The sequence below is a fragment of the Falco biarmicus genome, chromosome 11 (genome assembly GCF_023638135.1).
Source record: "Falco biarmicus isolate bFalBia1 chromosome 11, bFalBia1.pri, whole genome shotgun sequence".
In the NCBI taxonomy this organism is placed as follows: Eukaryota; Metazoa; Chordata; class Aves; order Falconiformes; family Falconidae; genus Falco; species Falco biarmicus.
The window spans coordinates 34,965,390-34,990,955 of NC_079298.1; the positions used below are offsets into that span (position 1 = coordinate 34,965,390).

Genomic DNA, 25,566 nt, shown 5'->3' on the forward strand with positions numbered 1-25,566 from the left:
ATTTTAGTCATGGTAGTGTGCCAAGAAATGCTATTGCTTCTCTTTACTGAGCATGCAGCTACAATGCAAAATTTCTTTGGCGTAGGTTCAGTTAGTCAGAGGTGTGAAGAGCTGTGACTCTCTGACACAGCCAGCTTGGTAGATGGCTTCAGTGCAAATTCAGTTACACTAGCCTCAGGCAGAATATTTCACTTTTAAAGTATTGATATTCTGTACAGATACTAATGGAGCTTTATAGTTATTGCTGAGTCCACCACAGGAACACTTTGCAGCTCTGAAACAGTCTGATACTGCCAGTCAGATATTGGTTGTTTAACACAGCCTTGTCTTCAAGTGTAATCTTAATTTTTTATTTTGCATCATGCTCAGCACTGTGCATGGGCACACCTAGCAGTGAGAATTAGGGTGAAAATTTTGAAGTTTTCACTTCTCAGCACTTTGATAATTATATGATCGAAATATATGCAGTAGGCTTCTGAGCGTGTGACATCTAATGTCCGCAGGAGATGGATCAAGTTGTTTTCTTAGTGGTGTCTCTGATACCTCAGGAAACACTAGAAAGCCAGAATACATTAAAATGTGATTTTATAAGCATATAAGAAAAACAGAAATGAAAGCCAACAGTCACCCAGAATTACCCAACTTTTCCTCTTCCTAGGCAACTTCTCAAATGAGAGAATGTTTACTGGTACCCAGCAACAAACAGTAATTGGAGAAGTTTTCCAGCTTCAAAAATGATTCATAAATTAATTCACAGAATAGAAGGTTATCTCACCAGTGGGATAAGCATTAGGGCTGGCCTAAGTACAGTATCAATTCCTTTGGCATTAAATAACCTTTCTTTTTCTGACATACATTAATGGCCTTCCAGGTAGTGACATGTAGTTTTCTCTGTCATTTACTTTCTGAGAAAGCTCTCATATTGTTCCCAGTTGTTACAAGTCAGTTTAAAATTCTGCTCTGTACAGGGTAAAGATGTATATATCATCAAGTCAAAGCCCCATTAGAGAATCAGGTGGTAAAAAACCAGTGCTAAAAGTATATGGCTTTGGTTAATTGCTCATTTGTATTCCATCTCAGTGATGGAGGTTATATTTTCTGTGGGAGGGTTAATACCTCTATCTGAGAACAAAACCAGAGACGGGGAGAGAAGTCTTTTTGTATTTGTAAAGGGCAGGCAATTAATTTATCTCATAGGCATGGCTCTGGGTACAATCTGAAATCAAACAGCTGGAGCCATTTTGGCAGATGGAAATTGCACATAATAAGCAGGGTATAGTACCAGATACAGCACGAAAAGGCTGCATTAAAAAAAAAGGAAAAAAAAGGCTAGCCAAACATTGTGCAGAGGGACTTAAAATGTCTTAAGGGGTCCTGAGTGTTACATTGAGTATGGAAAAATGACAGAAAGTTCTAACTCTTGTCATCATTTCTGAACATGCATTGCAACATGGCACACCCTTTAACAATACAGGGACCGAAGTTATCAATCTATTATTATGTATAATGGTGCAATAAAACAAAAATAAAGTATGTGTCCAACAAAATGCAGAGGTGAAAAGCAAAGGACAAGTACAGGGGAAAAAAGGCTTAATGGCTTAATAGCCACCTCTGTTCTGCTATGGATCTCTTTTCATGTGAGGTTACAAAATCTAGTGCAGTTCTCACATACAGACCTCAGCAAGCAGCTTTCTTCAGTTTACCTACAATGATTATTACAGTTCAGCTTCTTTCTAAGTATTAGCTGTGAGGCTAAGTTCACTTTCTTTTTGTTTTTGGTGGGATTTCAATGAGCAAACCTCAATTTTGGAAGTAATAAAGGACTGAAACCCCAAAATGTAAGTGTTGAATGGTATTTCATATGGCTGGTGTTTGTGTTGTTTTTCCTATTAAAACCATTTTTGCTTTGAAACTCTTTGATATTATGAGCATTTAAAATCAGAATTTTAATTTTATCTAAATGAAAAGTTTTGATCATTTCAGTTGTTCCCTGCGGAGAAATCTATCCTTTTCATGTTTACTTCAAATGTGAAGAAAGTTAGAAAACTCACAATACTTCGTAAGGGCTCGTATAAAATAGGATTTGCTACACTGTATAATGCTCACAAGTATTTGTCATTTTGTATTTCTGAATTAAGAAATAAACACTCAAAACAGTGATGGAAAATATGTTATAAAAGCATGCATGCTTTTTCAGAGGGCATAAAGCAGAGTGATCGTTTTCATGAAAGTATTTTATGCTGCTGGTTTCTGTTTTGAAAGTGTGCCTTCAGTGAGAGAGCACAGGTAAGAGCTTCCAATAGTCTAACACTCATTCGGTTTGTTATTTATATGTCCTCTGTTTTTGTAAGATTGCATGAATTAGTATTATGCTCCTGCCTTCTATTGCAAAGAAACATGAAAAACTGGGAAGTAATTAATGTTTATATCTCAAATGAGATTTGTCTCTGTACAAGTCAGGAAAGATATATAGGACACTGCTTTATAAAGCGGAGGTAACAGGTAAAGAATCAGTCCGTTTTTCTGCCCGCTAGCGCAGAGTGGTACATGTCACTCTACACAACATTAAAATGTCCATTGAGACAGCAAGACAAAACCGCATCTTCACTTTCCCCCACATCGTGTCATGTGTCCCCCCTGCCCCCGATATATAACACAAGCTAAATTTTTAATCTCCTATATCTAGATCTCTGTGGGGAGAAGAGAAAATTCCAAGTGCCAGATACCCTTGTCAAGAGAACCAGTCTTCTGTTTCCTGCTGTTGTGGCCGTATCCTGCACCATTTCTGTGCTCATGAGGATTCAGGCTGGAGACAGCATTGTAGCAGTGATTGCTTACACACCATGGTTCCCTGCACCTTCAGAGCCTTTCACATAGTGCTGTGAGACCCCAAATCCCATGGTTCAACATGGTCTTTAAATGATTGCTGACCTTCTTGAAAAAAAACCCTACATTGTTAAAGAGCTCACCACAGCAGCAAGACTTGCTCGCAGCGCTTTTTGTTTTGTCTCAGTTGACAGGTAAGGCCAAATCAAACAAAGTATGGTTTGGTTTTGTTTTGTTTTAATTCAACATATTTGCAATTTCTGCTTACAAATATTTAGCATCCTGACAGCTGGGTGTTATGGATGTGACAACTTGAATGTAAAATCCTATGCTTTTACAGCACATGGCACAATCATCTTTACTGGGTAACAAAACAAATGCAAGCATGTTTTTTTTTTTTTTTCCACCACAACAGTGAAATGATGAAATAAAAATTAAATGAAAACTTAGATGGTATGTTAACACAAAATTTCTTTCAGGTAGAAAAATTGGGAGTCAAAAGGAAAATGGAAACAAATCAATGAAATACAATATGCTGCATTAGATATACATTATTGTTTTAAAAGCCGCAGTCATGCAGAAAAGACAACAGTGATGTTAGTGGGATTTACAGGGTTGAAGGAGGTAATTACTGTGCTTCATAACCGTGTCCAGGGCCTAAACCTCATGATTTAGGAGTAAAAAAACCTACCCTAGTAGGCAACCTCAGAGGAAGCATGTACAGATGCACAATTTTTTAAAAAAAATTCCAGAACTGGAAAAGAGAACCATATTGCCCCATTTAGAGCATAGGCTGAATCCCTAGAGGCAATTCTATGTGCTTCTGCGCTATGGGAACAAATATATAGGCTAAAATAAAAATAAACATTGTACATGGACAAAAATTGACTTAGTTGCAATCTACAGCCATTGTATGGTGAAAATCAACCTTGACCTGTTTTATTCTCAAAACACAGCCTTGTGAGGGGATACTTTGCCTGGGTGCACACTCTGCTTTGCCCATGAAGATAACAGTTTTTCTGGAGTGGCTAAGAGAGCATAGAGCAAGACGTACATGCTTCAGCAGAAACGCCAGCACAATGCAGGAGTGTAGATGTACTTAGGGAAAAGGCACATTAACCTGGGGAAAAGGAGGACTGAAAGCTTTCAGTAGTGAAACAGAATGTCTCTTTGGGATTAGCTATGGCTGCATGGTGTGGAAATCCAGATATTCACCAAATTCAGGGCAAAGCTAGCAGTTAATTGCAGTAAACAGGGGAAAAGAAATCATGATACTGTCCTTGGGATCTCCTGATCCTCTTCCTGAAGAAGGAAAGCAAAAATGCTGTAAATTAAGCATAGATTTTCTTCCCTAGTTATCCCTTCCCATGAATGATTATTGCATGCAGTTACAAAGTCTATCAAAGAAGGTGTCTTGAGTGAAATCATTAGGCTTGACTTTGACTTCACAGAGCTGCTGAACTAACCACGAGTTGAAAACTGCCGTGAAATCAAAAGAAGAAAAGCCAATGCCCCTGCTTTGGTTTGGGTTTTCTGTGTTGGTGGGCTTTCCTTAAAATGCCAGAGATGCAATTCTAAATTTAGATAAAAGTTAATTTTTCTCTGTACAGCAGCTAGTTCTGAGCTTTACCTTCACCATTTACAGTGTAAAATTGCCTGGCTACATATATGAGCTGCCATGATCTTCTCTGAAAAATGATCCCTTGAATACACCACTTCAAATACAGTTTGAAGTAAAAAATCTCCAGGGGTTTTGTTAGAAGAAAAGGGATAAAAACAATAAAAACACAAAGCTCAAATTGTTTTACTAACAATTTTATTTATTTTCAGCTAGAGCAGATAAATAGTAGAATATAGTAGCATTTGTATGAAACATGTAATTTGATTTTTAAACCACAGATTACCCTCTGTATCAAACTTCTCAAAAGAGGAAAATGTTATTCTATTAGCTGGATGCTAAGAGCGAATAATTTATGGGAAAGCCAGAGTTATACTGAATCCAGCTGCACCTTCTCTGGATGAAATAACAAATATTTTAAAGACACTGTTAAGAAGGACAATAGTTAGAGATCCTGGCACTGCAGTAATCAGAGATGGCAACACTACAGTAATTACAGATGCCAAAACCTGCAATAATTATAGATCCCATCCAAACCCAAAACCAGGTACTGCATCTTTAAGAATGATAGATCTGGGATCCAGGAGGCTGACAGGGACTGAACAGAGCTACCCTCCCACACAAATCAAATGCCAACACCTACAAGCACAATCACACTGCACAGGAACTGTTTACAAGAGGAGGGTGTGTTTAGGACCATTAGGGTTAGCTTTTGAATGAGGTATAAAACAAGGTGTTTGTTAAAGCTCAAAAGTACCCACTTAACTTTGCAATCACTGTCCTCATTTCAAAACTGACACAGGAGTATTAAGTCCTTCTGAAATTTATTGTAGGCATTTCTGGAAGAGTTACCCTTTGATCAGTTAGTCTTACCAAAATGCATGTGGCCAAATGTGTTTCCAAAAGTGATTTCATCTCTAAACATATTTCTCTAATCCTAGCTGACAAATTTACAGTCACCATAATTTTGACACGGAAGACTAATTAGTCCTATTGCAGACACTTTACACACACTTCATGAACCTTATTGAAAGAAATGTTCAGATGGACAATGGCAGTTCAAGATAAAGTTGGTCATTCCTTTAAATCATGCTAATTCTCCATTGTTCCAGGGACTTCAGTTGAGTTTTGACAACATTCAGTAACTAGTTTCTGGTTTGGGGGGTATTTTTGGTTGTTTTTATTGTCTTTCCTTTTTTTTTTTTTTTTTTTTTTCTTTTTATTATTCCTTATTACATCGTATTCCTTTTCTTTTTGTTAAGGAAATGATTAAAAAAAAAATCTCCTGAGTTTGAAAATTTTGTGGAAGAGAGTATATAACAGAATCAAGGAAAGCAAAACAAAGCTTGTGGTATGTAAGTAGCCCTCATGTTGGAATCACCAAACAAACTTGAGAAGACAGGGAGGAGTTTGCCCCCCAACCTCTGTCAGACTGGTGGGCTGGGACATTTTTTTTTCTTTTTTTTTTCTTCTTGATTGCATTATGTGGTGCATGGCAGGCTCTTGTAGGTCATTTTTTTCTGTAAGTTATTAACAAATTTTGTCCAAGACATTCCTCCTACTTTGATCTTTCCTACTATCCTCATATGGATCACTAAAATTCTAGTTATGGTCTCCTGATCTCAGTGGCATCATTCTGCTTACCCTCTGCTTACCTTCTAGTCGCTTCTACAGCATACTATTTGGTTTTGCAAATAGTAAAGAATAATGTAGTTAGAAAGTAAGTGGTGTTAGCCATCTCTGCAGCAGCTGTAATGTGCCACCTTGGCAGGAGTCCCTCCTGTGCAGGTCTCCACTCCATTGCTGGCCTTGAAGTTCCCTCAGGAGTTTGGATGTGGATAAGAAAAGCCTAGAAAATGAACTGACCCCTGCTCCTCCAGACCTGTAGCCACTTATTTGTTAAGCTATGCTCATGCAGATGACAGCATGTACAGTGTCATTTCTATGAATGAGGCTCTGCATGTGCCTGGATGCATTTCACTTTACAAATTATGTCATGCTTCACCAGCACTGCATTTACATGTGCCGGGGCCCTGCTTGGTCTTGACTGTTTAGCTTTGTGGGAACTCCTGCAGGGAAAAAATGGTTGCTTACTGTTTTTCTGCATCTGGTGCCTATAAATCTACCCTTGAGCCAGTAGAAAAATTATTTAATTCAGGGAGGTGTCCTGGTAAGCTCGAAGGAAAGAACCTTCTGCTTCATGATAAACAGCTGTCAACTTTTATCCTTAAAAGAACCACTCATTTCTGTGCATGCCAAAGGCTAGGAAAATCATCCCCAGACTCAAATTGTTTGGAAACCAGGATGCACAACGGTGCTGTCACATTGATCCCCAAGTTTCTCAAGGAACTTCTTTTTGTTGAGTTCGTTTCATGTGTCAGACACTTTGAAATGAAATAGCTGGCTAAATACCTGAAGTCTTACTCCCAAAGATCTATCTTCTAGCAGAAAGTCTAATATTGCTAATGCTATTTTTAGTTCCTAATTGCTGTTCCCTTTTCCTCTTTGATCATCTTGAATGGAGAACAAAATAAGAAAACAGGGCAAGAAGAACATTCACGACATATCCTATTTCCTCTAGCTTCACTAAGACACTGATGTGACTTAGATCGTGTTAGCAGTTCCAACAAAGGTGGTCAGCAGACCAAATTTTGAGTATGGTCCCGGTTCTGAGCTTCATTCTTCCTCACTTGATTAGCCTCCTTTCAGCTCAGTTCAGCTTGCACTTGAAAAATCACAGTGAATTCAAAGATTTTAATCACACCCTAGAGATATTATGAGCATTTTAGCCTCAGTTTCCTCTCTACATTATACTGCATAAATAATTTCTACAGAAGTTTTGTTTTGCCCTCCTAAGCTCTCTGCTCCTGCTCTGTGTTGTTCGGTTCATGGCTGGGTACTCCTTTTCTCTGTTTAATAGGGCACAGGGCCACGAGTACAGCATTAGCTATCTCTCATGTTGTCAGTTCTTTCACCCCTAGTCATCCTTGATATTTTTTTATATTCTGGTTAGTGAATGAATTTTTTTTTTTAGTTCTTCTCTTCCAAATGGGGTCCAGCATTTTTCTGAAATAAAGTGATTATGCAAAATACTTTCATTAACATTTTCAGGACAGTGCACCAAAAAAACTCTCCAACCTTGGGGATTGTTTTATATTGTTGTAAGGTTATAGGATAAAAAGCTGATCTCCATATGGAGCTAAGGAGCACGGGAGCACAAGGCAAGGTGGAGAGGGATGGGATGAACTCCAGTAACCCAGTCCCTGACCTGGCTGTACTGGGAGACCATCTGCTCTAGGGGCTGGGTGGTACCCATTGTGGTGAGTCACAGCTCCCAAGGTCTTCTCACCCACCAGGGGCATCACTGCCTAGGGGCACGGGGTGCATTAGAGGATGCAAAGGAAGAGCATTTGGGGATTGCATAAGATTTATGGGATGTTTGGGAGAGGAACCAAAGGCTGTGAACTTGCTGTGTTTTTGTAAAGCATGGAAGACATTTCTAAAATGTGTTCTTTCTTTATTTTTAAATGGAAGCATAAGCATAGTGTAATGGGAAGAAGGGAAGAAAAAAAAGAGGTTTGTTTGCTTTTGAAGAGCTAAGGGTTTCTCATATAACAAGCACTTTCAGCATATTTGCATCTGTGTAGGCAATTGTGCCAAGACTCTGCAGTCTGTTGCTAGAACCAAGATCACATTTTTCAGCCTGCCAAGCTCTAAATATGAGAACATAGCACAAGGACCCAGAGGAAGGAAAACAAGACATTGTAAATCCACAAAGCTGAAAAGGATGGGAAAGAGGAGGAACTGGATTTGCATGTTGTGAACACAGGGTACTGTTCCCTGACCTATGTTTTATGATCCAGCCATCACCCTGAAAATATTTCACTGTAATAAAAAGGAGCAAACGACAGTTCTGAGGGGACAGAGATAAATCTGTATCGGAAATGAGGGAGTACTGAGAGATATAGCTGAGATATACCCTAGCATGGATATATATAATAAAAAGTCTGACAGAATGCTTGCACTGGATATGTACACTGGTGTTATAACAGCTGACAATGTGAAAGCCTTGGTAGTGATGGAGCTATTTATTGTTGATAACAGCATGGGGAAATGTAGTTTTTGTCCATGCCAAATTGCTCCTTTTAGAAAGCAAAATAACCCATGTCAGCCAGTTCAAGAAATTTTTGTTTAAAAAATACCACTTGGAGACAGTATACACACACACGCACACACAAACACAAAGGCACCAATATGTGTGCATGCGATTGCCATGTTGATGAAACAGTCTTGCAGAAATCCAGCATCAGAAAACGACGGCAGTAGCTTTTTGATGGTGAAATTCATAAAACTTACATTCTGTATGGATTTTGGTAGCTGTTTGACAGAGAGCCATATCAGCACTGAAATTTTTCAAGAAGGCAATGGAAAGGTCAGGAGACAATACTAAAATTAGTTGTTTGTCCCATCTGGATCTTATCACTTCCATTTCCTGCCTATATGACCTTTTCTAGATGGAAATATTACACAAATGCACTACTAAAACTGCAGGGTTTGAAAATCAGACCTTTTGATGATTTCTAACCCATTTGACTTCCTCACTTTGTCCTGGAAATTGCAGAAGCACCACAGAGCATAGAATATAGCTGGCAGTGAGTGAGTGAGATTTTGAAGCATCTCTTCCCTCCCTCTGTTGTCTGCAACCACATGCAGCTCCCAGCCCCAGGCAGGGGCTGGCACGGGATGAAAGGTGCTCAGAGGGTCAGCAGAACCCCAAAGGACACCACCACATGAGCAGGATGGCTGGTAGCAGCGCTTTCTTGCAGCTGCATACATTGGTCCAGCTACCAAGTAAATGTCTTACGTTTGATCTTATTAATAATAAAAGTGGCAGAACCATGACCTGGATAAACCGTACATCGGAGTTGTTCACCCTGCAGATCCTCCTCGTGGTAATGAGTAAGAACAACTTGACTCATTATTACCTCTGTTCTTCTGAGGTAACAATTTCCCTCTCCAGGCAGCGCCTCTGAACAGCTGATGGTCTATTAGGGGAATTTATTATGAGTTTGCACTTCCCTTCTGAGAAACAATGTTGAAGTATTTGCTTTTATTTAATTATTTATTTAGGTTCAGTCTGCATGATTCATTTACGTATGTAAAACAAACACAAAAGGCAACCTTGCAGCTAATTTTTTTTTAGCGTCAGGTCACGTGCATTTCATAAAGTTTAGTAACACAGAGAGAAATGGCAGAGAATTTCATACATCATTGTCTCACTAGGGACAGGTTAGGAGGCTGAAAGATAATAACAGCAGCTTTCAGCTATCAAGTTAGCTTGGGCTATGATGCAAATAATTGTTACTGCCATTATCTTTGAAACCAGATGTTTGGTGTCCCTGTGAGAAAAAAATAGAATATCATTACTACTTCTAAAAAGACTCCTTTTCCACATTGTTATAACTCAGAAAAGAATGATATGACTAGGGACTGAGCTGAAATATAGAGAGGGAAAAAAAATTTCTATAAATGGCAAAAAGAATTAATATAATTTATCTTCTATCTATTAGTGGTCTTCTCTTGTCAGGAGGTGCTAAAAAGAACACATAAATGTAAACAAATTGCAAAATATTACAGCAATGTTCTGTTGGGTCAACCTGATAGGAAAATTCTTAAATAATATCACCTGGCATGTTTATTAAAACAAACAAACAAACAAACCAAAAAAAACCCAACCCCCAAAAAAACCAAAAATCCCAACCCAAAAAACCCCAACCAAACAAATCACTATGGAGGCAGAGTTGTTTTACTATACTGATAATTATGGGACAAAGCTCAGAAAAAGCAATGAGACAGGTCTTCAGACGCTGAGTTTCCTTTGAACATGATACCAGACCTGAGAAAAAAAGACAACACATCTATCACAGCGATGAGGATGGAAGTGGATGTGTTCAGCTGAAGTCTGAGAAAACAGAAGAGCAAAAGAAACAATCAAACAAGCATATTCCCCAAACCCATTACCTCTGACAAGTGTCCACAAACATTAAAACATTAACGGTGGTCTCTGGAAGTGTTATCCTCAGTAGATAGTCCATAGTCACCAAGCCAGATCCATACCTATGGGAATATTTGCCACTGCTGGATCATCAGCCACCATCTGTCTAGAAGGGACAACAGTGGATGTGGCTGGAGTGTGGGCATGTCTGCCTCATTTGGGTTCTTCACCCCAACACCATGTGGCTCTGGAGATACCCAGCCAGTGTCTGAGACATGAGAAAAATAACTGGATACCTCTTAGCAACACAGATTTCAATTTACAAAAAACATGGTGCTGGAGGGGACAGTCTTGTGATCTGCTACTCCAGAAAACTTCATTATCATATAAACCCCTTCCTAAATTAATCAAACTTTGCCATAGAATTAGTTACTATCTTCACATGCTCTTACTTTGTGTGTGTGTGTGTGTGTGTGTGTGTGTGTTAATGAACATAGTAAATAAAATCAATCCTAAAGCTCTGTTTTAAAAAGTTCTCATAGAGCATGCCATTTTACAGCTCAGTCATTAAGGACGTTGCTTTGCTCTTTCTGTGCTTACTTCAAGATTGTTGTATGATTCTCCGTCATCTTTAGAATGTGACATTATATTGAATACTTTGCTGAAGTCATCATAGTTTACTACATTTCCTGAATCCAAAAGTGAAATAAATTAAAGAAATGCAATATCCACTAGTTTTTCAAAAGCATTTTACCTTTCTTGATCAAGGCAAGGAATTATTTCAGCAGTGCTTGAATTGAGAGAAACTTAATACACATACCCTCTTTGAGTCTCATAATTTTCTTTCTTGTCCACTACTTTGAATAGTTTTCAATTGGAATTACCCATTTTGTTTATCTTTCATCTTCATTTGCAGCTTATACAATTTTTTTCCTGCAGTTTGACAGAGCTGTGCAGTCCCAGCTTGGTATTTCGGATCTGGATTGAAGCAAAGTTACAAAGCTGTGTTCAGACATTGCCATGAGACCTACTCACACTGGACATGATAGAATGTGCAAGTGAAATGAATTTGAACCTTTCTGTTGAACTTAGAGACCTATGGAGTAGGCTTTGCAACTACCTCCCATTACCAGAAATAACTCATAACATTTTAAGGAAAGAAGTTTACAACTTTAAAGAATACCTTTAATACACTTGAAAAATGTATTTGGATGCTATCATAGCATGGGGAAACAAGTAAAACAAAAACCCCCACAAACATCCAGCCATATATCCTTCAGCAAATTTGCATTCACACTTTCACCAAGAACTGCAGCTTGCTCTCAGGACTGTGATTTTATTATGCTTAAATTCTTGATTGTCCGTTAATATTACCATTATCACATTAGATATTCTCCAATATTAGAGATTGCTTGTCACTTAAGCACAGAGAATTTGAGTATGCAAGAAGTCCATGTGAATCCAGTGGGAATTCTCAGATCCTAAAAGTGAAACATGTTCGAAAACATTGCTGAGCTGAAATCAGATTGAAGTGAGGATGTCTTCCAACACCCAAGTCCAAAGTCAGCAGAGCATTCTTTCTATGAAAAGATGAATGCTGATGAGTGATAACCTTTGAATTTGCCTAACAGAAATTAATTTACAGATGTCTGCCTTATGAAATAAGTTCACCACATCCTCATTTCAAATAACGCAGTTACTTTTGGGTGGGTTTATGACAGAAAGATAGGCACTGGGTTTTTGTGGTCCCCACAGTGATATGTTTCCTCTCCCTTTCCCATAAGCACAGTAGATACGGAGGTTGGGTGCTGCTCCAGCAGCACCTGGGCCAGGTAATGTGCAATTCCTCTTTACTACTCTTTTACCTCTAAGGAAGATCTGTTACACACAAATGGCATGGAATTCAGATTACCTGGCAGTCACAGAGAAATAGAATCACTATTGTCCGTTGCCTGAGCCTTTTTAATCTAGTTTCCTTGAAATTTGGTTTTGCTTAATTTGCTTTCCCTCCTGTGTCTCAAAAAGAACTAGGAAATTATTCTGTTTAATTGGTCATATGCCACTGGAATTTAAAAAGCTTGGCAGTTTGGTGATCTGCAAATCTATCAGAGTAGTTAGCATATACTTATGAAGTCAGTAGAATAAGGAGAGCCAAAATTGAGAAAACCACTGTGAGAGTAGGGAGTCCCGAATACTGAACATGCACTGGATGAAACGTCTGCTAATCAACAGCAAATTAACTTTGACAATGTGGTAAGGCAAAACTTTCTGGGAACCTGTGACTGTACATTGTATGAAGATTAATACTATAGAAAGCAGACATTTGATTTTTTTACAACATTTCCCCTCTTGTTCCTGTGGCCTGGTCCTTTTTGACCACCTTCAGCTAGCTTCCATCTCACCTTCCCCACACTGGAGCTGTATTTTCTTCAACGAACAAAATCATCAAAACACATTACATCTTGGGACTGAGGTACTGTGTACTGTAAATGCCCCAGATCCCAAACTGAAAATTGTGGAAATCATATGGCTGGAAAAAAAACTAACCCACAAGTTTTCAAAGTCTGTGCTACTACACAGAAGCATCGGTGGTTTTGTAGAATGGCTCTAGCTTTGCCAAAACTCATTTTTCACTCAGTTGCCTGATATCAGTTTCATCATTTGTGATGCCTAGTTTCAACATCTTAAAAAAAAACTCACCCAAACAACCAACCAAAAAACCACAAGTTTTTGCTGCAGCTCCCACACAGTAATTTATTTGTAAAACATTCCAATGGCTGCCAAATAAAAAAATCCCTACAACCAACCAACCAACAAGATCACACAACAGTCATCATTTTAACAGCTTATGTAGGGAGTTACTGAAGACTGGAATAAGAGCAATGGTGTATAACCTTATGCAACTTAGTTAACTTGATCAGCTGAATGGCTGACTATTATGATGAAGTTTTTCCTTATGGAGGAAGTCCTAGGACATCCTTGTCTTATGGGAAGTACATGAAGAACACGAAGGTCATAGGACTGAAAAGGCATAGTGTAAGTTGTAGAGTGCATAATTAGCAAAATTACTGTTCTATCAGCTATTTGAATACTTGTAGTCTTAGCATAATGAAAAATAGGTGTGTTAGTGGGTTTTTTCTTCTGTCTGGAAACGTCTTTCCTTCCCCTGCTGAAGCACAGCATTCACATCTGCAATTGTGTGTCTTTGGATTCAGAGCGGTTCCTGAATGCATATAATTTAGAACACTGATTCTTGCATCTTTGCCCCTGCCCCCAACCCCTTAAACATTCCTGTTGTTAATGATTTTGCAGAATCAACCCCTGCACATTCAGAAATCATGTGCAACCTGCAGGGAAGAATTATTCAAAGTCCTCTGAGGGTTCTTTTATTGACCAGGACAGAATAGCTGAGGACATGGGAGCTGCAAATCCCTGGAGTATTTCTAAAATAAAGATCAGATTTGACTGCCCTTTGCAATTGTTGATGCTTTTATTGGTCTTAAATCTGTGGCACGTATTTTTTGATTGAAAAGTGTATCCTAAAAGTGCAGCTAGAACAGAAAGAGACCTTTATAAAACCTGTTTCTTGCTGATTTCAGTCAGATAATTTTGACACCAGCAGACAGAGTGGGTTATGTTGCTACCATAACTAAAACATGATCAGATTTAAAGTTGTGCTTAGTTATTTTCAGGGTATGTTCAAACAATTCACAGACCAGAAAGGGAAATACTTAGTTCAAGGGCTAGGGGTAGAAGGCAAATTCAGCTGCTGTTTTGATTTTTAACAACAACCTGTGCTCTGCTTCTAACATTACCAGTTGTTGCACCAAAGGTAGGAAAACTATGAACGTGGGAAATCGCTTTAAATGTCACATCTGACTGACAAAGACAAATCTCTAGTCTGCTGTAGGTCAATGCCAACTCTGTGCAGAGGCTCAGATCCTGAACTTTAACCCTTCAAAGGACAGACCGTATCAAGACTGTCCTATTTTGTAATCATACATGTGTACTTTAGCCATTATACATAACAAGCTTACAATATACATGTATACGTTTATACAAAGAAGTAGTAATATGAGTGACAGAGAAGAGATACAGCCGCCTTTGAACTGTACCTAATAGGCATAATGAAGACTGATTTAAAGGTTTCCTCAGAGTCTTTTCAGGTGTTATAGTATTTGCTCTTCTTTGAACTGTAAGACAGATGCAACTGCCCTTTAGCAGATTAACCTGTAGATTTATAGAAAATTAAGAAATTGCCTTAATCTAGTTCAGTAAAAAGCTATTATTTTCTATGCTTGTATAAGCAGTTATTTTACAATTTTATTACTACTACTACTACTACTACTACTACTACTACTACTATTTTCATGTTGGTACTGTCTCAAACCCCAGAGGAGACCAGAAGCTCATAGATTCATCACATCTGGATTTACCAACACAATATAAGAGATACCAAAGCAAAATGGTTTAAAAGTAATGTAGAAACAAAATAGATGATATTAGACAAAAAAGAGAAGCAATTTGTCCCTGGTCAAAATGAAGGTCACTGGCAGAGGTGGAATTTGCCTCTAGGGCTGTTGATATATGCGACTGTAGTGCTTCTCAATTTTCCTAGATCTTTTAGAGTTCCTTTAAATAGCACGTTGTACATGTTACATAAAAAGGAAATGTGCAGATAACTTGGAAGCATAAATTCAAGAGGCAAGGTGGAGTAGTTGCCTCGCAGAGCCCATCTATTTCTGAATGATGACTCTGACAGCTGAACAAGTGCATGACGACAATTATTTTTCATTTTTTTTATGTTGAGTAGAAAGCCGCTGTGTGTGGACTGCTAGCACTTACACCATTAACAAGATGTGTTCTCCTACTTGCTTGGTTTTCACACAGATAGCTGCTAACTGTAACTACTGGGCTGCTATTAACGTGTATCAAATAGCTCCCGATTTCTTTGCTTTGAACCAAGTACCTTTTTTCCCCCCGCTCTGACTTAACAGGAAAATTGGAAAATGTTTAAGCAAGTGATGTTAATAGAGCCCCATTTGGTACTTACATCATATATTAACATATCAAACACAGTTTAACATTCAAAATATCTTCTGTCTGGCAGCCAGGAAATTATGCCATAATGTTAATGTACATGCCCTTATTAAATTTTGCCTCTATAATAGACAATCTGTTATAATGTAAAGGGAACAGCAATATATCATAGATATTACAACACAGACTGGCACTGCAAAGATAAAATTTCAAATATGCATACTTATACAACTACTATCTGAATATCTTTATTTTGAATATCTTTATTGAATAAATTTATTTCTTCTGCAAATAAACCAAGGACTCAATAAACAGTGACAGGCAGGGAGAGCAGGCACCTGGGGAAAGGGGACGGGAGGATGCGGGGAAGGGGAAAAATAACAAATAGATGCTGTGTGCATGATCAGTGTGAAACACTGTAAAATCACACAAAATCTGGGGGCAGTCCTGCCTCCCTTCTGCCTGCAACCATCCCTTCCCACTGCCGTCTTACGCTTGCTGGGACCTAGTGAGGCAGACCTGTTCACGGACCAGATTGAAATGTAACAATTTCAATGGAGGGGAAGAAATTGCTGTCCACCAGCTCACAACGCATATGCACGGTTACTTTAACCAATCCAAGGAAACAAGAGAGAAGACTTGCAAAAACAGCCAAGAGTGGTGTGCAGGAGCAAGAAGCAGCTGCCCGTGCACAGCACTGCAGAATCCCTCAGCTGAAGCTGGCTGTGAAACTCCACTGTAAGGAAATGCAGCAGGTTTTATGAAAGTCCACAACCACAAAACCAGTTGAAACTTGAAATTTACTTTGAGAGTTTAAAGTAGTTTGAGTAGTTTTAAACAGCAAAAACAAATGCCCACATTTCCTAGAATTAATTTTTCAAATTTATTTTTATTTCAAAGCAAAATATGTATTTATTTATATTTAATTGAGACTGTCCTTTGAAATCCAACCCTGTGAAGTTTTACTGCGTTCTCCCTTCTGCAGTTCCTGGAGTGCCTTTGAGGTGAATACATTAGAAATTAACCTCCCTGCTGCCCATGCTATCTGCCTGACAGTATTTCTCTGGAGCCACATCTGGGAGCTGTGAAGTCATATGCTCCAGCTGGCAGTGCTGCCATGAAGCTGCACTGTTTGGAAGCAGAACATCCCAGTAAGCCACTGCAGAGAACTTGAACATAATTTTTATATGTAAAATATATATTCTCTGAAGCTTACATAGCAATCTGAGCCAGGAGAATCCAACCATTCCGGAAGAGTGGCAGAAATAGTTTGAACATGTTAACAAAAGTAAGCAGTCTCTAACAAACTTTTACACTTGAAGTTCAATTTGTCTTGCTTTTAAGAAATTGAAATAATTTTAACACTTCCCTATAAAGAAAAAAAAAAGTCATCCATTCTAATATGGACATCAGTAAAAGAGGCCAGTAGAATAAGGGTGAAGACAAAGCTTTAGAGAGAAGGAACAGCTCGTGATGACTCAGGTTGCTGAGCCTTGTGTGCCAGTTTTACCCGCGACACAGCAGGCAGGCTGCAGCTTGTGCTAATCCAGCAACACTGCGCAGTGAGAACTGTCAAAGCAATTGCAAGGCCCAAGACAACAAACACCAGATAAAACACTTGAGCAAAGAGAGACGAGGAAAAAAAAAAGTATTTAAAATTCATGTAGATTAAACTGAAGAGGAAAAACCTGAATGTAATAACAAAATTTACAGAGATTCTAGAGGAAAACTGTTCTTACTCAATCCAACAAATAAGGGGATATTTCAACTGTAAATATTTTGTTTAGATTATGGTGGAAAGCAGGCCTGTCCACCCCTCTGACACCCTGCCTTTTCTTCTCTGTTACCTGAACAAGATGATTTGCTGCCCTTTTGATCTATCTCTGGTGTTCCTTCCTCAGTGTCCCACTGTGCTTACTCAAAACTAATGACTTTTTCTCCTCCCGGAACCTTGATCCCCAATCTGGCAGGTCCTGGGTCACCACTGTCACCTTCTTTGCCCTCATTCATCCCTGCTGCCACGAGATATCAAAGTGCCAGCTTGGTTGCCTTTGCTATGATGGGCTGACCTTGCAGAAAGCCAGCATGCCTGGTAGCACCTGTGAACGTGAAGTCAGCTGCATTGTGCTCCTTCTGAGATAGGAAAAGTGACCTGGAGCATCCTGTACCTGGAATGGAGGACTGCACCTGGATTCTTGGAAGCCTCCTGAGCTCTAGCAGGTTGGTGTGGCCCTTTTTCCTTTTCACTCTGCGTTTGTTTTGTTCATATGTAACCCTCCCAAATTGGAAACTGCCTCTTACTGGATGCTTGTGCACTCTGCAACACGCCAGGCCTGATATGAGGCAGAGCCTCCACGCTGTTGCACATCTAGATGAAAATACCCTCTGTTTCTCAGGTTATTTATTTTCTTTCTTCCTTTCCACACCCTGAAAAGCAAACCAACAGCAACGCCACCATAAACAACATAAACAAGTAGCTGTTTTACAGTCAAATAGTGCACGGAGTGGTTCTGTCTCCTGGCATACCTGCTGCCGGCTGGGGCTGCCATGCCGTGTGCTTGTCAGCCTCCTGCATGGCCCTGCCCTTTGGCTAGCTTGCCCAGTTGTTTACAGTTTGCTTTCAGCACATGCTAACTTTGGCATTCTTTTAAAAATAAGCCTAGATAAACGTAGCCTTGCTGCTGGACTTTCTACTTCTGGCCTCCTTGGGCTGTTCCCAGGACCCACAAAAGTCAACAGAATTAAAGCTTCCCACTGAATTCACTGGAGCTTTAGATCTTTCTGCTGTGGCTAATTAATCTTGTTCATTAGTTACTCCCCAGGTCCCATTCTCTCTTCCTCATCACTTTGTGCTAGTGCACATTATTCTTGTCTTTTAAACATTAATTGTTGCTGTGTATGCCCTTCCTGTAATGTATTAAGATTAAATCCCCCCAGATATCCACCTTCCTTCTTTTGCCAATGCTTCAGAGACTGGGGAGACAGAACGTGGCAGGTGCAATACAGGCCAATTAAAAAGCAAATTTGTGCTAACTGATGGGTAATCTTCAGTGGAAATCACAAGCGACATTATTGGATGCCTGGGGAAAATTTTCATTAAGCAAATTCTTCCACTGCTGGCACAGCTCTGACACCTCCGCATGTTGTAGCTGTTGCATGGTATACTTTCACCCTTGGATTTTTTCTGTTGCTTGCTGAATCTGTTATATATACTACTAACCACTACTAACCATCTTTCTTTTTTTTTTTTGAAACCGAGGGACAAAGGAAGTTTGAGGTAAAGAAAGTCAAACCAACTATTAGTTTTTCTTTTCTTCCTTTTCATAACTATGTGAACTAAAAAATAGAAAAAATCCAAAACAACAATGAAAAAAACCAACCAAACCCACACCTCTGATATTTCTACTTACTTAATGGAAGAATTACTGTTTGCAAAGCAGTGTCGCCTATAATCAGTATCAGAATCTCGGTTTAGAATCAGAGTTTAGTCTCTGTCAAAATCTCTTCCTATTAGAGAAAAAGCAGTGTATTTTGAAAAATCACTGTTAAATTGAAAATCTTACAGTCTACATGCACAGGTCAGAAAAAGGATGGGACAGGAGGAGAGAAGGTGAAGTGAAACCAAGGACACACAGCAGCAGATGGGAACGTTGTCTTCTCTATCCATGGCATTGCCAGTTAGGAGGCACTGCCTCCTTTTGGTTAGTTGTGCAGATTATGTAAAAAATCTTACGCGCGCGCGCGCGTGTGTGTGTGTGTGTGTGTGTTCCTTTAAAGCCTTTTCAAACCCCAGCACAGCCAGTAGGCTCATCCCACCAACACTGCTGTGCTGTGATTCAGCTTCTGAAAAGGAAAGACATGTAGACTGGAGGGCTTTGAGGACTGAGTATTTGCAGAAGATCCTTTGACCCACGCTGGGGTCAGACAGTTGCCAGTAATGCACAAAGGGGCTAAAGCGAGCTGGAGCAAACACAGTCTGTAACGCTGCATGCATCTGGGCTGTTCCCGTACCCTATATGAGAGCAGACCTTCAGCTCCTTTAACTTACGTCGTTGAGGTTGACCCCTCCCTGGCCTTGGAAATCTACCTCTGCTTGTGCAACACAGGCAGCAACACTGAGTGCAGACGGCTTCAATACCAGGAGATATGACTGACAACAATACGGACACGGACATGGACAAAATTCATATTCACCAACCGGCAAAGCAAGCCTGGTGATAGCTGAGCTGGTGATTTGCTTTGTTTCACAGGTGAATCCATGGTCTGGTATCTTAATATATTAAAGAATTACCATTTATTTTATAGATATAGATGATGTATCACATGTAATATATAGTAAATGAATGTTTTAGATTAACAGAGAGCAGAGAGTAAGTAGTAAAGTATTTTTTTCCCTCTGTACAATCCAACATTTGGAATGTTTTCCCAGACTTGCACTACATGAAAGCAAAATTAAATGGAATCGTGCAAGTCACAGTCCTTACTGAGCTGCAATTTCCATGTACCATTTTCAAATATTGATTCAAGATTAAATTACTTTTTTTTTTCTTCTTGCATGTTATGAAGTTCTTAAAAGTTATTTTCTTTTTTGCTACTTCAGGAGAGTATTAAGTATTAGTTCAGTTCACATAACACTAACAATGCTGCTTCTGCAGATCCTGAGATCTTTTATCTTTGTTCATTTCCCTTTTTCCTTTTTGAACAACCCTATACCTCCACAGTGCTTCCAGGACTCAAGGTGATGAGCTTCACATACAGTCATTATTTCTAGTGTTTGTATTCTCTTTCAGTGGTTTATAAGGAGAAGCCTCTGTTTTTAGAACTGCAACAGGCATTTGAGTAATTTCCTTATAACATTAAATAAGTGTGTGATTGTGTGTGCATGCATACATAAATTTGTTCTGAGAAAAATATTTAAGCATAATTAATCTACCTCTCCAGCACCATGTAAAGACTTTATGCCTCAGGATATATGATCCGTTCTATGATCTCAAGGCAAGACCACTTAGCTTCAACTAAATACTTGAAGAGAGATAATTCATCTGCTATTCTAAAAAGACAAAGAACGAATTTGGGTAATTTTATACACCCTACAGTGCTCTGCCGTCTACAACCAGAATAACCACCCTGTGTCACCAAGGCCAGAAGAGAGGCCAGGATTTGAGCCTAAGAACTATGCTACAGTCTAAAGTTTGCTGCTGACTAAAAAATATATAGTAACTTTGTATAGCTGGAGGAGTCCCCAGCAGTATGATATAGACCTTCTTGATATGAATACAGATGCTTAAGGTCATGAAATATTTGTGATTATAAATAAAAGGAAGAAAGATCCTTGAAATACCATTTCCATATTTTACCATCTTAAAGTTAATTTATTTGTCTTATGTCTTTACTAAAAGAACAACTTTCAAGCTAGGACTGAAACTTCTAGTGTTTCTGCAATAAAAAGAAAAAAATAAATATCTATATTTTTTGCTAAACAACATTAATAAGACCAATTGCAAACAAACCCAAGAAGCAGATAGATGCTTGAGACCTAATGCTGACAAGATTTAGGAACTTTCTGATATCTTTTTGATAAAACAAACTGAAAAGAAATTTAATTGTCTTAATGCAAAAGTTTTAAACCATACTTTTTCTTTATTATTATATTTTTTACTCCATTTGAAGGGTATGCGGAGCAGGTAGGGGTAGCGTAGTGTGCTTGGTGTACTAAAAGAGTGCAGAACTTGCAAGGCAGGAGAAAAGGTAGTCCTAGAAGGTTCAGTGCCATAGGCTACCTAGAAGAAGGCAATGCAAAGCTGCATGATGTACCATATGTACCAGCAGCCAGAACATGTGATATCAGCCCTGACAGGACTATTACCTGTGCACGGTGCAGTGATTTATGTATTTTTAACCAAATATTTAACAAATATTTAAATTATATATATGTTTAAATATTTCTTCCTGTCATCCTCCATACTATATAGTATTTTTATTTCATGGGGTGTTTCAGAATGGTGGAGATTTAGAACAGGTTCCAGGGATGTTCAGTACTATATTTTGCTTTTCAGAGGGGAACTAATTAATTTAGAGTTCAAGAAATAGGAATATCTTTTTACTTTCTCTATCAATATTCCTTCATTGGTTAGTCTAATGCCACCCAAATGAGGGACTGCATCAACTGATATGAACCATAACACATGAATGTTTTAAATGTTCAACTCTAGGTTGCTCTTTGATGAATAGCTGAAAAATTTTCCCCAAAGACACAACAGTCTGAATATCTAAGATGTTAATAATTAGATTCTGCTATAGAAATGTATTTCCAGTGATTTCATCTGTGTTACTGCAAATTTACATCACTGGGATGGAGATCATAAGCTTGGTCTATTGCCCCAGAAGCACAAGAGCTGAAAAGTTTCAAAGTGTGAAATGATGGATTTAATTTTCCAAGAACATAAAATCTTGAACAGTATAATTCCAAAACTAAAAGCCTCTTTTAAAATGGCCCAGTAGACTGAGCAGTGTTCAGAGGAAATCTCTTGCTTGAGACAAGGAGGTCTTGTACCGTGCCCTGGAAGGTGATTCTGGATGTCTTCTACTTCTTGCGAAGTAGAAACGGAATAGCCCAAAGTTCCCTGCACTTTGACAAGCAAAAGGATGAGAATTAATTATGTGAACATGTTTAGGCATTTGTAATCCATTAGTACGTAGAAAGAACTCTTTCTTGTGTTAGAGATGTATGTCACAACCCTTCTGAAATACATGTCTCAACAGTACATTGTTCTGCTCTACACAGAGGCAATCCTGACAATCCTGAATTTACTGCAGCAAGATGTTCATTTGGGAGAGCCTGGCAGAGCAGTTTTGCTAGTAGCTTTACAAGAAGGTTACAAAAAAGGCCAAGAAAAGTCAAACTCTCCTCAAGCTAGATTTCCAGATGGGTATCAGAGAGATTCCCCTAAATTCTTGTTTAGGTGATCTTTAGACCTGACAGTACTGACATTTCCAAAGTTACCAACACATCTCATTTTCTCTGACTTGACAGATGCAGAACTGGCTGTGGTCCAACATTAGAAGTAGGCAAATCCAACAGACTTTGGTACCAAGGGGATCTCCTTTATGGACTGCTGCAGCCAAGTCCAGAGGGCTCCCAGCCCTGGGGAGAGAGCTCTGGGAAGGGACTGAGCACATAATCCCAACCAACACACGTATATACGTAGTACCTGTGCAGGCTCACACAGATCACTCCAAAGATACCAGTGCCATTGCCAGCACCCACCAGCTGCAACCATGTGAATACGATCAGCACAAACAGCCCATACCTGCCCTGCCCTGCCCTGATCACCGCTGAAGTTCATCGGTGGAGTACACTGATCCCTCACTCTGGATTCACACCGCAGTCATTGACTACTCAAATATGAGCAGGAAACTACATCAGGTTGCTCAGAGCCCCACCCAACCTGACCCTGAATGCTTCCAGGGATGGGGCATCTACCATCTCTTTGGACAACCTGTTCCAGTGTTTCACCACACTCATGGTAAAAAAAAAACCTATTCTTTATATCTAGTCTGAATCTACCCTCATTTAGTTTAAAATCATTACCCCTTGGCCTATCGCAACAGGACCTGCTAAAAAGATTTTCCCCCATCTTTCTTATAAACCTCCTTTAAGTAATGAAAGGCCACAATATGGTCTCCTTGGAGCCTTCATTTCTCCTGGCTGAACAATCCCAGCTCCTTCATCCTTTCCTCATTGGAGATCATTTTTGTGGCCTCCTCTGGAACTGTCTCCAACAGGTCCATGTCTGTTCTGTGCTGAGGGCTCCAGAGGTGGATGCAGTACTTCAGGCAGGGTCTCAGGAGAGCAGAGTAGAGGGGCAGAATCACCTCCCTCAACCTGCTGGCCACAGTTCTTCTGATGTAGCCCAGGATACAGTTGGCTTTCTGGGCTGTGAGTGCATGTTGCTGGCTCATTTCCAGTTTGCCACTCACCAGTACCCCCAGGTCTTTCTCCGCAGGGCTGCTTTCCACCCCTTCATCCCTCAGCCTGTATTGATACCAGAGGGGCCCTGCCCAGGTGCAGGACCTTGCATGACCTTCACATAGGCCCACTTCTCAAGCATGTCCAGGTCCCTCTGGATGGCGACCCATCCCTCAGGCATGTCAGCTGCACCACTCAGCTTGGTGTTGTCTGTAAACTGGCTGAGGGTGCACTCGATCCTGCTGCCTATGTCGTTGATGAAGATACTAAATGGTACTGGTCCCAGTACAGACCCTTGAGGGACACCATCATCACTGAACTCCATCCAGGCATTGAGCCATTGACCACTACTCTCTGGATGTGACCATTGAACCTATTCCTTACCCATCAAATAGTCCACCCATCAAAACCATATCTCTCCAATTTAGAGAGGAGGATGTTGTGAGGGAGTGTGTCAAAGGCCTTACAAAAGTCTAGATAGACGACATCCCTAGCTCGTCCCTTGTCCACTGAAGTAGCCACTCCATCACAGAAGGATATTAGATAGGTGAGGCAAGACTTGCCCTTGGTGAAGTCTGTGCTGGCTGTCTCAAACCATTGCCCTGTTCCCCATGTGCCTTAGCATAGCTAGGAGGATCTGTTCCATGATCTCCTCATATTGACTAAGCTCATAATATCATAAGAAGTTGATAAAGCTATATGACCACCATCATAAAACAGGCATCCTCTACACCTGATGATTTCATTGAGAAGCCCTTGGAGAGGGTTTGAGATTTTCAAAATGTTTTTTGTTACCTGTATTGAGTTAATCACAAATACCCTGCAATGCTCAATAAATCTTAATTTCTGCACCTAGATACAGCAGCTTGTTCTTTATGTCACACTATAATGGCCTTCAGGTTTTGATTGCTGAGGTCCTGATGTGTTCGAATGCACAATAAAAAAATCTTCCAAAGGACAGCTTATAGTAACTCAAGAATATGCCAAAAGATCAAGCAAAATTTGTTTTGCATGTTCACAACTGTCAAGATCCATCAGGCATTCATGTATTTCTAAATTACATACTATATATTTTACTATTTGGATACAATCACACGGTTAAAGAGTACTTGTTTTTGAATAATGCTAATAATTTAGTAAACTGCAGTATTTCTGAAATTGAAATATAATTTTAAAAATACTCAGGTATTCTACAGGTGTTACAGTTCATACATTAAAACATTCAATGTAATACATATTTAGACACTGTAGTTGTGAAAGTTATCAGCAACGTATATATTTATATGTTATATCTTTGTACAGTGTCCTATTTATAATGGATTTAAGGGGTTATGGTAAAAAGTCCTACTCTAAGGCAAAGATTTATGCTGTTTGGTTTGGCATACTGTGTCTGTGTAATAATCAGCCTGTGTTCATTTTACAATGTATTTTACATAATCACCTACATGCATGAGAAGGCATGCAAAGCTGCGGAAGCATTATGTTCATTGTATGTGCTTTACAGAGTCATCAAATTCTAGTGGTGATTTTTTGTACCAAAAAATATTTTGGTACAAAGCAGCATCTTGCTTACTAAATTGGATTCAATCCAAAGATTCAAACTTAATTTGAAGCTAAACCTGAAAAAAAAAAATCCGTATTTTTTTAAGCAAAAACAATATCTCGAGTATAAGGATCTGATCTCTTTGCACTTAAATTATCATACCTCATCGTTTTACTCTCTTCTTATTTTGTTCCTAAGGTTTGGGGCTTCTCAGTATTTCTTGTCTACTTGAGCTTTAAGGCAGCAGGAAATAAATAGCATCTTTCACAATCACACAATGTCAATACACTTGCCAGATTAATAGCTCTGGAGAATGATGATCTCTGATACTATCAAGGAGAAAGAATAGTGTCTACAGGAAAAATAATAGTAACAAAATATATTCTCTGACTTTCTTCAATATTTCTCAACTCCTTGTTGTTTCACTGGATGAGGAAGGATGAACCTGTGAGCAAGATGGCAGGGTTGCCTTGATTTGGATAATTGACTAGTCTACAAAAGATGGATGCTGTGTAATTATGCTTGACAATGTTTAGCAATTATTTTCTCTCCCAATGCCTTGTAATTGCACATAG

General features: G+C 39.2%; 1 long non-coding RNA gene across 1 annotated transcript in view; it reads left to right on the plus strand.

Moving 5' to 3' along the window:
• Nucleotides 1–24,305, plus strand: part of LOC130157066 (uncharacterized) — a 37,787-nt gene extending 13,482 nt beyond the window's left edge. The window contains exons 2-6 of the long non-coding RNA XR_008824687.1: nt 2,687–3,020; nt 5,707–5,795; nt 11,379–17,699; nt 19,045–19,180; nt 22,513–24,305. This is a non-coding gene — a long non-coding RNA (uncharacterized LOC130157066). The remainder of the gene's footprint in view (nt 1–2,686; nt 3,021–5,706; nt 5,796–11,378; nt 17,700–19,044; nt 19,181–22,512) is intronic.
• The last annotated feature ends 1,261 nt before the right edge of the window (nt 24,306–25,566 follow it).